We start from the raw sequence: 20,255 nt of genomic DNA, 5'->3' as shown, positions 1-20,255 counted from the left end.
ATACATATTTCAACGATGTATAAAAGAAATAAAAAGCGATATAGTCTATGTAATTTCAATTAATTGCTAACATTAATAGTCTTTATTTGTATTTTAAATAGTAAATACTGACTGACGCCAGACGCTGATTTATTTTATATCAACAGTATTTTCAACACACCTATTTGAGCCGCGCTCTTGGAAAACGGGGCTTTATGCATGTGTGTTAAGTGTCGTCCCAGATTAGCATGCGGGGCTTAATGCATGTGTGTTTAGTTTCGTCCCAGATTAGCATGCGGGGCTTAATGCATGTGTGTTTAGTTTCGTCCCAGATTAGCATGTGCAATCTCTTCTTTGCGAAAACCAAGGAAATGCGGAAAGTGTCGTCCCTGATAAGCTTGTGGGGTTCGACCCTTTAATCTGGGACGACACTTTGCGCACATCCATTAAGGGCCGTTTTCACAAATCGCGTATCGTATTGATCTGTTCGACGGGCAGAGGCATATTTGGACAACCATTGAACGAGTCTTTTTATCATACATCAGTAATATAGTCCTTATCACACTGATCGATGGAAGCTGATGTTAAATATCGGCGAGTTTGAAGGTCGGCAACAGGAGAACACGTGAACAAGTACGACACAACGGGGCAAAGATATATATAGACCGTGCTCTGTGAAAGCGGGTACAATGTATAATACATGTGCGTTAAGTGTCTTCCCAGATTAGCCTGTGCAGTCCGCACTCGCTAATCAGGGACGACACTTTCCGCCCAAACTGGATTTTTGCTTAAAAGAGACTTTCTTGAAACGAAAAATATCATAAAAGCGGAATGTGTCGGCTAATCTGGGACGACACTCTACGATTGCATTTTCAAAGAGCACGGCACATATTTATCTTTCACTCGAAATGGCGGACTTGAAACTGTGAAACACGACAACACGCCAAAAAACAACAATAACTGCCTGAACGACGAAATGGCTACACATTTTATTCGTATCGTATTGGCGTCCTAATTCTCGTTCTGGCTGATATGTTTGTCGTTCTCCTTTAATGGCGGGTTTGAAAAGTTTTAAACACGATGGGACAACAAAAACGACAAATATACCAGCTAGAACAATACAAAGGGCTACATATATCATTCTACTAAAACAAACATCGAACTTACTTACTGGCCAAAACCGACAGAATTTTTAACAAACATACGACATAATTTAAATGTTTTAACTTATAAATAGAGTCAGGAAGCCAGATCGCAAGGAAATAAAGTATTGGTGCCGTTAAGATTGAATTTATTGGAGACACAGTTTTGGAATTACTACGCAACAGGAGTCCGCCTTATTTAATATCGCAAGACAGGTGTTAGTAATTTGAAAATTAATACTAACATGTAGCGGTAGAAGGTCTACATCTATACAGAACCAATATTTAAAACATTACGGCTCGACTTTCTGAATTATTTATGATTCGACGGGAAGCGGAAATAATTCATCATTAAGTGACTAAGTTCCTAACTTGTTCAGTGCCATGATTAAGTACGTGCCCTTTAGCATTGGAATGTCGTACGACTGCCCACGACGTATCGATATCATGTCACATGAGCCTATTATAATGTCATACGACTGCCCACGACGCATCGATATCATGTCACATGAGCCTATTATAATGTCATCTGATAATCGATCTTGTGCAGGTACTTATCAGTCCAAGATTTCATATGAGTCGTGTTCTAAAAAAATGGGCATAATGCACGTGCGTAAAATGTCGTCCCAGATTAGCCTGTGCATTCCGCACAGGCTAATCAGGGACGACACTTTCCGCTTTTACGATATTTTTTGTTTAAAGGAAGTCTCTTCTACACGAAAATCCAGGTAAGGACTGCACAGGCTAATCTGGGACGAAACTTTACACACATGCATTAAACCCAGTTTTCTCAGAGCGCGACTTATATCATTATCGTCACCATCATTATTGACTTCAGAAAATTGTTCAACAACTTCCACTAACCGTTGCACGAATAAATGACTGTACTGTTCATATTGGAGCTACTTGCATAGTATGTTTTTGCATTCAGTTCAAGTAAGAATTTTAATCAAGGTCCTTACATGTGCTAGCAACATACTTCAAATGAATACAATTAAAAATTACGATACAATATTTATCTCGCCGCTGAATCACTTGCCCAATACGTAGAACATATATCAACCAAACCAAAATGCCAATGGATCTACGTTTGGCTACACATGCAATGTTTCAAATCTAGTTAGTCATAAAAAACGTAACACTTGCCAAATCAGTTAGTCATAAAACATACATATGCTGCACACGACAATGTCTCGATGCGCACTCTTATAGTAGCTATAGATGATGTCATAGTTATTTGTTTTTTTTTGTTGTTGTTGTTGTTTTTGCTGTGTTTCTTCTAAAAAGCGATCTTGTCATAACGCCGGGACAATATGATACTATAATGTCGATTAACCCATTTATGCATAGTGGACTCTCCTATCCTTCTAAATTGGATCAATGTATTTCCAAAATTAGGGATGTCTAGTATTTTTATTTCTATATTTAGAATATTTCTTTCAGAAATTCCTTTACGCAAACAGCGTAGACCCAGATGATACGCCGCATCATGCGGCTTCTCATCTGGGTCTACGCTGTTTACCAAGGCATTTTTTTCTAGACGCTAGGCATAAATGGATTAATTATTGCGTAATTACTGAATATTTCAACTTGGTAACAATATATTTCATGCTAATACCTCTTCGCTATGTTTTTGAGTAGAAGTCTTCATGATATTTGAATCATGGTTCAGTTTCATATATTCGTTTTCGCACAGACATACATTATTGGAACCTTTGGTCAACACATTATTGTTCAAGAAGTCAAATTATTTGTGAAAAACAAATCAACATATAATATCGAAAAAATCACTTAAATATAAACTTGTTATAAGCTTTATGTATCGACGATGGATTGGCGTTGATTAACCCATGTATGCATAGCGTCTAGAAAAAAAGGCCTTGGCAAACAACGTAGACCCAGATGAGACGCCGCATCAGGGTCTTCGCTGTTTTCTTAACGCAATTTCTGTAAGAAATATTCTAAATATAGAAATAAAATGTACATGTACTAGACATCCATAATTTTGGAAATAAATTGATCCAATTTAGAAGGATGGGAGAGTCCACTAGGCATAAATGGGTTAATAAACATGTTCAAGTTTCCAAGTTTTGTTACTGGAACATCGGCAAAATGCCTTTGACCATTTACATACAAGTTAACAAATTATAGTCAAAGTGCATCAGCACTATACACAAAAACATACATAATAATAAACATAAATTACTATGAAAAGTGTTCAAACATAATTAAAAATGCAAGCGTAAAATTATACTTTTTTCATATTAAACGTAGGCCATATTAAACAAATAACTAGTGTAATGTTTTTCTAAAACAGTATAGGAAGAAGTTATTTTATATGCTTAACGTAAGTGAATGTTTGCCGGTGACTAAATGTTAACCATATATTTGAACAGGCATATATACATACACATCGAGCGATGAGCCGTGCTCTGTGAATAAGGGGTTTAATGCATGTGCGTAAAGTGTCGTCCTAGATAAGCATGTGCAGTCCGCATATTGCCTCGTATAAATTGTTACTCCTGCATTACAAATGTCTATGAGCCAATACAATATTTATAACCTTAATAGAGTTACAAATAAAAATGTTTTATCAAAGTAACGCATTTTCTTCATTTAGCTGTTATAGTATGAACGCTTTGAAAGGATATATATTAACAAATATGTAAATATCGGGAGGTGTGATTAACCTGCAAAAAATGAAAACAAATCGCGCGAACGTTTATGTAAAGGTGACGGAACTTATGAAACTACCTTTAAACAGACGTTGAACGTCAAATATTTTCACACACCGTAACGTACATGTTTAATAATTCGAAGTTGAGTTCTTGGGCACGAAATCTTGCAAATCGATTCAAATATTCACTGTGACACAAACATAAATTTATATTTGACCAACTATATGCACGTGAGATTACATTTTAATGTTCATTAAAAATTTAACGTAACGTACCTTTTTAATAATCCGCTGTTTAGTTCCAGGGCACGATATATTTCAAATCGATTCAAATATTCAATGTGACAAAAACATAATACTATATTTGACCACCCATTTTCACGCGAGGTTACATTTTAATTTTCATTACAAACGCATATTGACATTCATGACGTTACGGCGGAAAAAAACACCAAAGCGAAGATCGTAGTACGAATAGTGCATATAACTCATTCTTCCGATATCAACTAATCATTTACCGATCAGTCTGTCGCCATTGTACTCAATTAACTAAGTTTATAAATCACGATGTGAAATCGTTGCAGGTTGTTCTGTTGAACATACCCTAGATCTATTGATTGGTGCAACAACAGCCTCTCGTGCAGAATATGTACTCGACTTTAATAAGAACAGAACGCCTGAATAAGGCCACACACAATTAGCTTATTCGGTTGACGTATTTTCATCATGTCAATCTGACAAAAATAGCGGTAATATTATCGAGGAAAATAGTTTGTATTTTGATGTTTTGTTAACGAGTCTACGAATTCAATTACTTTTTCAACATAGATACATTGCAGTCAGCTCTAGTGTAAGCCTGAGACAACACAATGATGGCGTAATGGTATCTTGATGATGATTTCATGATACTGTTATTTAATCCTTCTCTAATCGTGCGTAATGTATGAAACATATAAGGGGTTTCATTTAACTTAATAAAACCTAAAATACCGTGTATATGCCGTTTCAAGGAACTAAATCTAGTTTAATTTATTTTGTATCTATTTGTTTCTTATAAGCTCTTGCACTGTGGATAGTGCTTTTTCCTTTAAAATCTTAAGCAGAGAATTAAGTCGCTGAATCTTAAACACAGCGTTAAGCTGAAAAATAATAACCACACAGCATAAGGATGGCAGATCTTAAACACTGCTCTAAGTCGAAGAATTGTAACCAGACCATTAAGTCGATGGACCATAAACACTGCATTAAGTCGACGAACCTTAAGCAGAAACATACGTCAACGGACCATAATCACGACATTAAGTCGACGAACCATAAACACAACATAAAGCCGACCAACCATAAACACAGCATTAAGTCGACGAACCATAAGCACAACATAAAGTTAACAAAACTTAAACAAAACATTAAGTCGACGAATCTTCGACTCAGTAATAAGTCGACGAACCATAAACACAACATAAAATCGACGAACCATAAACACAGCATTAAGTCGACGAAACATAAACACAACATAAAGTCAACAAATCTTAAATAAAACATTGAGTCGACGAATCTTGGACACATCATTAAGTTGACGAACCATAAACACAACATTAAGTCGTCAAATCTTAAACAAAACATAAAGTCGAGGAATGTTCAACACAGCATTAGGTCGAAAAATCTTAAACAAAACATTTAGTCGACGAATCTTAAACACCGTATTAAGTCGAAAAATCTTAAACAAACCATTTAGTCGACGAATCCTAAACACAGCATTAAGTTGATTAACCCTTAACACAACATTTAATCGACACATTTTAAACACAGCATTAACTCAACGAACCATAAACAAAGTAGACACATTTCAAATACAGCATTCACTCGACGAACCATAAACACAGCATTAACACGACGAACCATACACATAGCATTAACTTGACGAACCATAAACAAAGCATAAACTCAACGAACCATACACATAGCATTAACTCGACGAATCGACGAACCATAAACATAACATGAACTCAACGAACCATAAACATAGCATTAAGTGGGCGAATCTTTACCAGAGTATTAGGTAAACAAACGAACACGCCAGCATGTATAGCCATATTATGCTATAATATAATACATGTTATTATATATGTTACAATATATCTGACCGTGCATAGACTAGTACCAGGTCTATTAATTTTGCTTCTGACGTGTCTACTACCTAAAATAACACACAAGACAATTAAAAAAAAAATAGTCCTCGTAGCAAACCAAAACATAAAAAAGTTATGTCTTGCTGAATCTGTGTCTCCTTTGAAATGTGTTGATATCTCTCATACAATCCAATATTTATCTAGTAATATTAACAAGTTTAAAAAAGCGAGATGAAAATAATTAAAGGAAAAAAAACCTGACGCCTCAAAGATTATTACTGGAAATATTTCCGTACAAGTTCGCATTTACCGAAGCACAGACACGGACAGGTCCGAAATCTTCAGTGTTCATTGATAGACATCAGATAAATAGCTAAATTTATTCTTACCTACGATTTAACGGGCGAGATTAATCGGTAATCTTTAAATTTACCTAGGATTTGACGGGCCAGATTAATCGGAAATACGTACATGTAAACTTACCTACGATTTGATAGGCCAGATTAATCGGTAATATTTAAATTTACTTAGGATTTGACGGGCCAGATTAATCGGAAATATGTACATGTAAACTTACCTACGATTTGACAGGCCAGATTAATCGGTAATATTTAAATTTACCTACGATTTGACAGGCCAGATGAATCGGAAATATGTACATGTAAACCAACCTACAATTTGACGGACCAGATTAATCGGAAATATGTACACGTAAACTTACCTACGATTTGATGGGTCAGATTATCCGGAAATATGTACACGTAAACTTACCTACGATTTGACGGGGGAGATTAATCGGAAATAAAACTCTCTAAATTTAAAGATTACTTGAAATATGTTTATATCAAAAGTTAATTTTCATGAATATATTTTGAAACGTAAGCGTGTATTTTCGAAACGAAACTTTTTATGTACAGTTTCAACATCTTTTATACATTTGCGTAATCGTAATTTTATTAAACTTTAGGCTTATTGTGTTCAAATCCTGAGCATAATCAGGAAATTGTGATTTGGAAAAATCTGTAATCGAGTTAAGACAGATTCCGTCACATCACGGTAGCCTAATAAGCGGACGCCACGTTTATTATACCAGTCAGGCTTATCGTTTTCATTGGGTGCTTTTTTAATATTACAATGAGAATTACGGGGAGGCGGAAAACTACAACGGGCGAGGCATGGTCAGGGGTGATAAAAGGGTTAGGGTAAGGGTTATGGTTAGGGGTCGGATTAGGGTAAGGGTTGGGTTTAGGCTTACCCAAACCCTAACCCGACCCATAACACTAACCCAAACCCTAACCCTAACCCTCTAAACCCCCCCCCCCCTTGCGCAATACCATACCATGCCTCGCCCGTTGTAGTTTTCCGCCTCCCGAATAACAGTGCTGGTGCGTCATAGCTTTTGTTGTGTATGGAAATTATTGTAAGCAGGCGCTTGTATTATTCATGTCAATGCTACGCGATGCATATCACTTTTGTCCAGCAGAAAATGACAAATACCCAACATTGTGGTGTATAGTAAACGTTTAAGTGTTTTTTGCGAGGGAACAGGATACCGATAAAGGATACAAATGATGCCGGGCTAGTATCTCTGGGGGTTTTGAGAAATACAAGATGGCTTCCAAGATGGCGGCCGTTTTCCGCATTTTAACGTATATTGTGATATATAGAGAATACTAGGTCGGTGCCGAATAAAGCAAAGTTTATTTTGCGAGGCTTAGAAAATCTGAACCACGAGCCTTGGCGAGTGGTTCAGATTTTCGTGCCGAGCAAGATAAACTTTGCTTTATTCGGCACCGACCTAGTATTCGATTTATCCCATCAATTTTCTTAGTCGTAAATTATTTCTTTAAACATAGAATAGGAAAATCGAACTAGACGGAAAATCCCAAAGATATTTTAAGCAAACATTTTTTCATTATTTTAATCGTGTCGAGCCTAATACATAACAAAAAGATCAGTAACCAACCTGTTTTTCGTTTATCATACCTCTACGTCCCCGATTTTTAAGAAATAATGAAAAAAAAGACACTAAACAACTGCATCTTTAGCGTGAAACAACATGCATTGTGTCGTATGACGTATTAATAATGACATCACGAGTACGCGCACTTAATATTTGTAAATAATGTTTATTTGCTTTTTGAGTTGCATTATGTGTAAAAACTATATTACATCTTGGTATCAAATTGTTTGTTTTGTTGAATCTGATTCGATTTTACTAAAAATGATTACTTTATAGTTGATTCCGAGTAATATGAACATTCTTCGCCGCGCGTGACAGCTATATTTCAGCACTGCTGAAATAAAGGTAAATTTATTTCACAGTGGTTTATTTCGACAATGCACGTCTGATGATGGGATAAAATAATGACTGTATCCATTATTTTGGATATTTTCAGCCTAATATAGAATGATGTTATGATGGCTTATGTTTTGAAAATGAATCAATCGAAAACAAATTTCAGATTACACTCAAGATTGCTGCCAATATGGTCGTTTATGCAAATAATTGGAGTTAAAATTCCATTTCTACTACGTTGAATCTAAGTTTCATGCTATTCAAACTGAAATAATTGTATTTTGAAATGATGTTTTGTAAAGACCATTCAATATTATCTAGAAATATCCACATAATGTACGGGCATTACGAAATGTTACAGAGGAATTGTTGCGCAAGGTATTTACTAAGAATAAATTTCAGAAATTTGATGATCTAGAAATTTATCTTAGCATAGCATGTCCAAATCTTAATCGTGGATTGATTGTTTGATTAAAGTGATATTATGGGCATCTAACAGTTTATAGGTGTCTGTCCCAACCGTTTTTTTTTTTTTGGTGTTTTCACTTCATATGCACATATATTTGTTAATGCAGCATCAACATACTAAAACAATATCCCGGAAAGAGAAAAAAAATGCGTTTGAGTATCAACCGTCCTTTCGTTTGACAACTGATCATGCATGCACGATGTGAACCTAAATTTAGTTTTAGAGCAGAATCGTTCATACGACACAAAGACACAATTTTGTTTTACGGATCATTTCTCTTAGAGGACTGGATGAGTCACGTATGAATATCGAATATAAAATATATTTTTATAAACATCTGGTAGCAAGATGAGTTGTAGATAATTGGTCAGTAACCACATTTTAACTAACTCTTTTGACCTGTTCAGCTCAATTCAACAGTGAAAAATGCCCATAATATCACTTTAAGGTATGCTGTCTTATAATGATGAATATTCGAGCAGAAAGAGAAGGAGATTGGCTGCTGCACTTAGCATCAGTTACCAAACATGTTACCAAGCATCTTGCTGCTGCACGCCCAAACTACTCGAGGTACGAGGTCTAAGGTCAATGATGATCATGCATGAAAACGCACGGGAAACGTTCTTAAAAGATGAGCATGTAATGAGACATGTTATGGGGGTATGGCATGCCATATGGAGCGACATGTTAATAGAAACAACTTTTATGAGATAAAGCCATGACAAGAAGGGAATTATAGGTTCATCACTTCAACCTGAAACTCTCAAGGTTTGAGCCTGCATATTTTTGCAACAGGTTGTAAGAATAAATGAGCAGTTCTTATTTAGTGGACACTGATGAACAACACTAAAGAGAAAAGCGGGCGAGGTTAATGCAGATGCTTAGGATAAAGCAAGTATTCTGAGAAATTTGACATAATGTATTGATCCGTTGGATCCAAGCAAGCAGCCACCGATTCTAGTGAACATTGTGATAGGAACAACAGCACCAACATATGCTTATGTTTACCAAGATAAAAGTATTGGTAAAACCCAAAATGATCGCATGTGAAACTCATGGCCGCACAAAAAAATATTGGTCAATATCTAAAACAGTTGAAACCCAGGTTGTTGTCTTAAAAGCACTTTAGGGGTGAAGAACCAACGTGTTTGACATCAAACTGAATTATCCAAGCGCGATTGGCTTACAAGCTAATTCTAGGGAAATTGATAATAGCTATATACCAAACCATGTGTTAGCTTCATTACCTACTGCTATGTTTACTGAAACTGGAGAACTCAAAATAGGAAAATTTTATTTGGTGCCGAAGAATCAAGCAAAAGCAGCAGTGTATGAGCGACATATTGAAAGCCAGATAACATGCTTATTAATAGAATAATCTGCTGTCCTGTTTGTCATTCACTAGCCCTTAGACGGAAACTAACATGACTAAATTGACAACTTTAAGTCTCAGACACAATCTGAACAAATGCGATGTCTGGAAGCGTCTGGCCGATAAATGGAGTTCAGCACCAAGAGTGCGGCGAGGTCAGGTAGACAATACAATGTCTCAACGGTGTCACTCTTACTGGCGACACGTCTGTAACACAACAGAATAGTCTACTAGGTGTCACTGAGAACAAACAAAAGCTAATTGTATGCAATAAGGTGGCTGGATAGTTTGGTATCGGTATGGGAACATTTATTCAGATGTTGAATGCAGGCAACTCCATCAGACTGTTAGGCGATATGACAGCTGATATGAATGAAAATGTTAAGGAAGATTTATCTCAAAATACTATGGAAATACTGATGCACAGAAAAAAATGTATTAAAAGACAAACCCTTTGAGAAACCAGGGTAGGGATGTCGGGTAAGGCTATGCCATCGCTAGCAAGCTTAACGCCAACCACGGAAGCATTCTATGCAAATGTGAAACGTGTTCACATAAAGGCGTGTTTATGGTAACCCGAATAAGATGCAAGCCCCCCTCCCCCCGATCTGAATCCATGTGATTAAAACCCTTTAACTACAACAGTAGCATCCAATGCTGCTTAAGCTCCGCTAAATGTGCTTACAATAATAAAAATGTGGATGTATAAGCGATAGCCAATGCTCAACACGTGGATGCTCATGTAAAAAGCGCGACTTCCATGCACTATCGTTTGAGCTTATCAAAAGATTCAGGTTGACATAATACAATTTAATATCGATCAGTCAAAACATGCACATGAGGTTACTTATTTGTCATGAAGAAAGAATTATGGAGAATAATGGTATATTGCGTTATGTAATGTTGGTACGAAAGACAAACATGGGAACTTAACTGATATTTACTTTAGAATATCTCTTTATGCTAGAAAACAACTCCAAAAATGAGCTTAACTGGTATCCCATATTTGAAAAATGTGACCTTGTCATGACCTTGGTGAACAAATGTGGAATGTTACGGTTTATTGTATTTCAATTGATATATAATTCGCTTTATGACATTTATGACACGGAGGAATATTTTCATTACACAAATCATTTCCTTTGACCAAGTTGATGTTGTTGTACACACAGATAATATAACTTTTCTCCAATGGTCAGAATTAGGTCGGTATGTTCTTGTTGTAATACACTTAATGGCTACTAAATTGTATTATTTATCAAGCAAATTATTCTTATGAGAAATTTCAGGTATGATCTTGGTTTTAAGAGAATTTTTTGAGAGGCCAAATCGGACACCATCTTCATTTTTGTTTATCAAAATGTCATAATAATACATAAAATAATGTATATTTATTTGAGTGAACAAATCAGACAGAAAATGGCCGCCATCTTGAATTTCTCGTAATCCCCAATGGTACCAGCTCGGCATCATTTGGATTGTTCATCAGTAGCATGTCTCCTAACAAACAACACGTAAACATCAATTATACATCCCAATATTGGGTTTTGTAAAAAAAAATCCAATTTTCTGTCTTACTACTTCTTTTATTTCAAATACACAAAATTTTAAGTTTAAAAGCAACCATTCAAATAAGTTTCCCACATCAATAGAAAAAATCTCTCCTACAGTGTAATAGTCTATAGTTCTATAGTAATTTCCACTGGGATCACTGCAAATTATATCGGGAGAATTAATATCGATTTTGCCATTTAGTTATATACGTTCAATAACAACATGCATAGATATGCATTAAGCATGGTATTTAAACAGCCTTGCGACGTCTTATTCCGACATTCCTTTTTTCTTTACTAACTACATTCATTATAAGGTTGTCAACATAACTGTAACAGCCGAGAATAGAGAAAACAGTATATTGTATTGGTATCTAAAGCACAAGAAACACTTTCGCCTCAATAATACATTATTTAACAATAATGAGTATTATATTTAAGCCGCACTAAGGTAAAACAGGCCTTTATGTACGTGCGTAATGTGTTCTTCCCGTATATCTAAGGAACATAATAAAGGCTAACCAGGGACGGCAATTATCACATAGACTGAGTTTTCATTAAGAACAGATGTAATTAAAATAAAAACAAAATCAAGAAAGCAAAAAAGGGTTGTCCGTGATTATCCTGTGCCGACTGCCCCTGCTAATCTGAGACAAAACTTTACGCAAAAGCATTTGACCCTGTTTTCCCAGAGCAAAACCAATTGTTGGGTACACCTGCATTGACAACCCAAGGCAAGACTCATTGTTGGGTACACCTGCATTGACAACCCAAGGCAAGACTCATTGTTGGGTACACCTGCATTGACAACCCAAGGCAAGACTCATTGCTGGGTACACCTGCATTGACAACCCAAGGCAAGGCTCATTGTTGGGTTCACCTGCATTGACAACCCAGGTCAAGACTCATTGTTGGGTACACCTGCATTGACAACCCAGGTCAAGACTCATTGTTGGGTACACCTGCATTGACAACCCAGGGCAAGACTCATTGTTTGGTACACCTGCATTGACAACCAAGGGCAAGACTCATTGTTGGGTACACTTGCATTGACAACCCAGAGCAAGACTCATTGTTGGGTACACCTGCATTGACAACCCATGGCAAGACTCATTGTTGGGTACACTTGCATTGACAACCCAGAGCAAGACTCATTGTTGGGTACACCTGCATTGACAACCCAAGGCAAGACTCATTGTTGGGTACACCTGCATTGACAACCCAGGGTAAGGCTCATTGTTGGGTACACCTGCATTGACAACCCAAGGCAAGACTCATTGTTGGGTACACCTGCATTGACAACCCAGGGCAAGACTCATTGTTGGGTACACCTGCATTGACAACCCAGGGCAAGACCCATTGTTGGGTACACCTGCATTGACAACCCAAGGCAAGACTCATTGTTGGGAACACCTGCATTGACAACCCAGAGCAAGACTCATTGTTGGGTACACCTGCATTGACAAACCCAGAGCAAGACTCATTGTTGGGTACACCTGCAATGACAACCCAGAGCAAGACTCATTGTTGGGTACACCTGCATTGACAACACAGGGCAAGACTCATTGTTGCGTAAACCTGCATTGACAACCCAGAGCAAGACTCATTGTTGGGTACACCTGCATTGACAACCCAATGCAAGACTCATTGTTGGGTACACCTGCATTGACAACCAAGAGCAAGACTCATTGTTGGGTACACATGCATTGACACCACAGGGCAAGACTCATTGTTGAGTAAACCTGCATTGACAACCCAGAGCAAGACTCATTGTTGGGTCACCTGCAATGTCAACCCAGAGCAAGACTCATTGTTGGGTATACCTGCATTGACAACCCAGAGCAAGACTCATTGTTTAGTACACCTGCATTGACAACCAAGAGCAAGACTCATTGTTGGGTACACCTGCATTGACAACCAAGAGCAAGACTCATTGTTGGGTACACATGCATTGACAACCCGTGGCAAGACTCATTGTTGCGTACACCTGCATTGACAACCCAGAGCAAGACTCATTGTTGGGTACACCTGCATTGACAACCCAGAGCAAGACTCATTGTTGGGTACACCTGCATTGACAACCCATGGCAAGACTCATTGTTTGGTACACCTGCATTGACAACACAAGGCAAGACTCAATGTTGGGTACACCTGCATTGACAACCCATGGCAAGACTCATTGTTGACTACACCTGCATTGACAACCCAGAGCAAGACTCATTGTTGGGTACACCTGCATTGACAACCTATGGCAAGACTCATTGTTGGGTACACTTGCATTGACAACCCAGAGCAAGACTCATTGTTGGGTACACCTGCATTGACAACCCAAGGCAAGACTCATTGTTGGGTACACCTGCAATGACAACCCAAGGCAAGACTCATTGTTGGGTACACTTGCATTGACAACCCAGGGCAAGACTCATTGTTGGGTACACCTGTATTGACAACCCAAGGCAAGACTCATTGTTGGGTACACCTGCATTGACAACCCATGGCAAGACTCATTGTTGGGTACACCTGCATTGACAACCCAGGGCAAGACTCATTGTTGGGTACACCTGCATTGACAACCCAAGGCAAGACTCATTGTTGGGTACACCTGCATTGACAACCCAGAGCAAGACTCATTGTTGGGTACACCTGCATTGACAACCCAAGGCAAGACTCATTGTTGGGTACACCTGCATTGACAACCCATGGCAAGACTCATTGTTGTGTACACCTGCATTGACAACCCAGGGCAAGACTCATTGTTGGGTACACCTGCATTGACAACCCAGGGCAAGACTCATTGTTGGGTACACCTGCATTGGCAACCAAAGGCAAGACTCATTGTTGGGAACACCTGCATTGACACCCAAGGGCAAGACTCATTGTTGGGTACACCTGCATTGACAACCCAGGGCAAGACTCATTGTTGGGTTCACCTGCATTGACAACCAAAGGCAAGACTCATTGTCGGGTACACCTGCATTGACAACCCAGAGCAAGACTCATTGTTGAGAACACCTGCAATGACAACCCAGAGTAAGACTCATTGTTGGGTACACCTGCAATGACAACCCAGGGCAAGACTCATTGTTTGGTACACCTGCATTGACAACCCAAGGCAAGACTCATTTTTGGGTACACCTGCATTGACAACCCAGAGCAAGACTCATTGTTGGGTACACCTGCAATGACAACCCAAGGCAAGGCTATTGTTGGGTACACCTGCATTGACAACCCAGAGCAAGACTCATTGTTGGGTACACCTGCAATGACAACCCAGGGCAAGACTCACTGTTGAGTAAACCTGCATTTACAACACAGGACAAGACTCATTGTTGGGTACACCTGCAATGACAACCCAGGGCAAGACTCATTGTTGAGTAAACCTGCATTGACAACCCAGTGCAAGACTCATTGTTGGGTACACCTGCATTGACAACCCAGGGCAAGACTCATTTTTGAGTACGCCCAGAGCAAGATTCATTGTTGAGTAAACCTGCATTGACAACCCAGTGCAAGACTCATTGTTGGGTACACCTGCATTAACAACCCAAGGCAAGACTCATTTTTGAGTACACCCAGAGCAAGATTCATTGTTGGGTACACCTGCATTGACAACCCAGAGCAAGACTCATTGTTGGGTACACCTGCATTGACAACCCAAGGCAAGATTCATTGTTGGGTACACCTGCATTGACAACCCAGGTCAAGACTCTTTGTTGGGTACACCTGCATTGACAAATCCGAAGTCAGTTAATTTCTTGTCCTTGCTATATGGTATTAAGTCTGTAATTGACTGTTGTTTTTTTTTTTTGGGGGGGGGGGGATTCTTGGGTGGGATGGTTGGATGGTACTTCAAAAATAAAATAATAATAATAAATATTTTAACCATGTTTGAAAAAAAACAAGAGATGTGTTTGTCAGAAACACAATGCCCCCTATTGCGCCGCTTTGATTTTTTTCTTTTTTTACCTTTGACCTTGAAGAATGACCTTGACCTTGAACTTCCACCACTCAAAATGTGCAGCTTAATGAGAACGCCGCTTTGAAATATTGTTTTTTTTACCTTTGACCTTGAAGGATGACCTTGAACTTGAAGGATGACCTTGACCTTGAACTTCCACCACTCAAAATGTGCAGCTCCATGATAACGCCGCTTTGAAATTATCATTATTTTGACCTTTGACCTTGAAGGATGACCTTGACCTTGAAGAATGACCTTTACCTTGAACTTCCACCACTCAAAATGTGCAGCTTCATGAGAACGCCGCTTTGATTTTTTTTATTCATTTTTTACCTTTGACTTTGAAGGGTGACCTTGACCTTTAAGGATAACCTTGACCTTGAACTTCCACCACTCAAAATGTGCAGCTTCATGAGAACGCCGCTTTGATTTTTTTTTCACCTTGAAGGATGACCTTGACCTTGAACTTCCACCACTTAAAATGTGCAGCTTCATGATAACGCCGCGTTGGTTTTTTTTATTTTGTTTGACCTTTGACCTTGAAGGATGACCTTGACCGTGAAGGATGATCTTGACCTTGAACCTACATCACTCAAAATGTGCAGCTTCATGATAACGCTTTGATTTTTTTTCCTTTGACCTTGAAGGATGACCTTGACCTTGAATAATGACCTTGACCTTAAAATTCCAACACTCAAAATGTGCAGCTTCATCAGAACGCCGCTTTGAATTATTCTTTTTTTACCTTGAAGGATGGCCTAGACCTTAAACTTCCACCACTCAAAATGTGCAGCTTCATGAGATACACATTCATGCAAAATATCAAGTTGCTATCTTCAATATTAAAAAAGTTATGGCCAATGTTAAAGTTTTCGGACGGACAGACGCAATATATTTTACATTTGACCTTGAAGGATGACCTTCACATTTCACAACTCAAAATGTTTAGCTCCATGAGATACACATGCATGCCAAATATCAAGTTGCTATCTTAAATATTAAAAAAAGTTATGGCCAATGTAAAAGTTTTCGGACGAACAGACCCCATAAATTTGACATTTGACCTTGAAGGATGACCTTGACCTTTTACCACTCAAAATGTGCAGATCCGTGAGAAACACATGCATGCCAAATATCAAGTTGCTATCTTAAAAGTGAAAAAATTATGGCAAATGTTAAAGTTTTTTTCGGACGGACAGACACACTGACTGACATATTGACGTACAGTTCAACTGCTATATGCCACCCTACCGGGGGCATAAAAATTATTTTTTGGGGGTGGGGGGTGGGAGGGGGTGGTCATTTATTAGATGATCTTTAATTTAAAAAAATAAATAATTGGGGGATTGAGGGGGGATTCGGGGGGGGGTCGGGGGGGGGGGGGGGGGGGGTTTCGGGGGGCGCGGGGGATGGTTTGGGTGGAGTCAATTGTGGTATATCAGGTAAGAGTTGTTGTGTCAAAGTATCAATCGAATCGAATCACAAATAAAGAAGTTATGGCAATTTTAGCCAAATTTAATAATTTGACATTGAGAGTGAAGTATATTCAAAGGTCAATGTACAATTCAACTTGCCAGGTACAGTACCCTCATGATAGCATGAAAGTATTTGAAGTTTTAAAGCAATAGCCTTGATACTTTAGAAGTAAAGTGGATCGAAACACAAAATGTAACCATATATTCAAAGTTACTAAATCAAAAACGGGCCATAATTCCGTAAAAATGACAACCAGAGTTATGCAACTTGTCTTTTATGATAGTTTGCGAGTGTTCCAAGTATGAAAGCAATATCTATGATACTTTATGGGTAAAGTGGACCAAACCACAAAACTTAACCAAATTTTCAAGTATAAAGGGCCCATAATTTCGTCCAAATGCCAGTCAGAGTTACATAACTTTGCCCGCACAGTCCCCTTACGTTAGTCGTTAGTTAGTAAGTGTTGCAAGTATGAAAGCAATAGCTTTGAAACTTTAGGAAAAAAATGGACCTAAACACAAAACTTAACTCAATTTTTAATTTTTGTAAGTATAAAAAGGGCACATAATTCTGTCAAAATGCCAGTCAGAGTTACATAACTTTGCCTGCACAGTCCCCTTATGATAGTTAGTAAGTGTTGCAAGTATGAAAGCAATAGCTTTGATACTTAAGGAATAAAATGGACCAGAACACAAAACTTAACCAAAATTTTCAATTTTCTAAGTACAAAAAGGGCACATAATTCTGTCAAAATGCAAGCCAGAGTTATCTAACTTTGCCTGCCCAGTCCCCTCAAGATAGTAAGTAAGTGTACCAAGTTTGAATGCAATAGCATTGATACTTCATGAGAAACGTGGACCTAAACGCAAAACTTAACCGGACGCCGACGCCGACACCGACGCCGACGCCAAGGTGTTGACTAATAGCTCATTTTTTTTCAAAAAATAGATGAGCTAAAAATAAATACTTATACGTTTTATGTGTTTAGAAAGATATACATGAATTCATATCTATGTACGGATCTACGTTTACTATTTTTTGTATACATATATTCTTCAAATAAATTGTATATGCATATTTACGCTTATACATTATTCAGATATACGTTTAGTAATTTGTATTTTCAGATATTCGCGTATTTATGGGTATATAAAGATATGCGTAAGTTCATATGTATATAATTGTGTATTCATTTGACTATACATGTATCCATGTATTCATTAGTATATTGAGGTATGCGTGTATTCATGTGCATGCAGATTTGTATATATACGTTGATTCATTTTCATATTGAGAAATAAATTAATTCGTTTGAATATACAGAGATTCGTTTATCAATGTGTACATTCAGATAAATATTATTAATGTATAACATATATAATGTATTCATTTTATATACAAATATACGTATACTCATGTGTACAAAGAGAAATACATGTATTCATGTGCACATACAGATATATATGTATTCAGAAAAGCTCATATATCCACATATTAAGCCATATTTATAAACAAACAGTATACAGGTTTCGATTGATATTTCTGTTTGAAATGTTTATCGTGTGTATATTGATTCAACTAAACTAAGTGTCTTGCTAGATAATCACTTAAACAATAATTGGCTTATAGATCAGCAAACAACGGCAGACACTCCAGATTCCGTCTTGCATACCGATAAATCTACGTTTGGCTTCAAAGACAATATTGCATGACTTGCCAATACAGTTAGTCATAAAACATCCAGCATCGGGCTGAGTCACATTTGACATGTATATGCATGTAGTGAAACCGACCCCGTATAACATGATGGTATGATAAGATTAATCGAAATGACGACTAACAAAATTGTTATGTAAACAAAGGTACAATTTATAGATAATTATACTGTTGTTATTTGGGTTAAAAAGTGATATTATCTTAATAGATTATTATTAGTTCCTATAACAAAATCATCTATTTGGCCGCAACAAATCGATCCGATGTTCCTTTTGGACGTATCTCGAAATCTAAAATGAAAATAATTACAGTTGTATTGCATTTTGCTCGTATAAGATTTTTTTATGAAGATTCTGTTCTCTTCATTTCATTTTGGTAGAGCCTACATATTTTCTGACTTGTTTAATTTTCGTTAAACAGTTTGTAGTACGAAATGTCAGCATAATGCTGGATTTTTCTTTTCTTTTGAGACGGTCAGTTTCCGCTTAGTTTTCCTCAAACTTTATGTTGTGCTAAGCCGCCACTGGTTTTCACTATATATAATATTGCATTGCAAAAAATATAAATATAACAAACTGTGGTAGGTCGGCTAAATTATTGACAAACAGAATCAGGGCATCACAAGCAGAAAGAATCACAAAACATTTTGCAGGACTATACTATTTATTTATTTTATAATCAAAACAAATAATAGCCCTTTACCACTTAGATACGTTATTTCATGCATTTGTAGTCCCTTAATAAATTTACTTCAATTTAAGACCTTTCTTGCTTAATTCAAGTTTTAAGGCTTCATTTCGAACCTTTAGGTACGGATATAAAGTAAACAGCATTATTCTGAACAGACTGCATGTTACTCGCAGGCTGTTCTGGTTTCATGCTGTTTGCACATAGCAATTTTCACTTTGACTCTGAATGGGACAAAGTTAATACTAACCAATGGTAATTGTAACAATCACCAACGTAAGTCAAGGACAAAGTGGGCCAGAATGTTGTCCATTGAAACTATTGACTATTTATAAAGCTTTGAATGCGTTTGGAATAACTGTTCAATAGCGATATTCCTTTATTGTGCGTTTTTTTTCTCGCCTCCGATCATATCGAAAAAGTAAACATTTTTTTAAATGTTAATGTATTCGCTTTCTGTTATCTCAAATGTGTTCGGGCTCTATTCCGTAGAATAACTGATCAATCTGTTCTGCCCTACATGGCAACATTCTTCGCAAGTTATTGTTAATTTAAGCTAGTAATATGCGAACAAAAAATATCACATAAAGCATACTGATAAATTTTTACTCAGCAACGACAGTGTATAAGCGTTTACTGTCTACATGTATAATCGTAGTATAATCAAGCGTTATATTCTACATACGTCATTAAGGACAAGGCTACAATAGCAGTAAATATCATTTGTACGAAAATACCATTTTTAACTGTCGTGTAAGTCCTTATCAAAAAAGTTGGTAAATAATTATCTCGAATCAG

Source organism: Dreissena polymorpha, chromosome 5 (assembly GCF_020536995.1).
Source record: "Dreissena polymorpha isolate Duluth1 chromosome 5, UMN_Dpol_1.0, whole genome shotgun sequence".
Lineage (NCBI taxonomy): Eukaryota > Metazoa > Mollusca > Bivalvia > Myida > Dreissenidae > Dreissena > Dreissena polymorpha.
The sequence above is the reverse complement of the archived record's forward strand: the minus strand, read 5'-3'. Positions refer to the sequence as shown.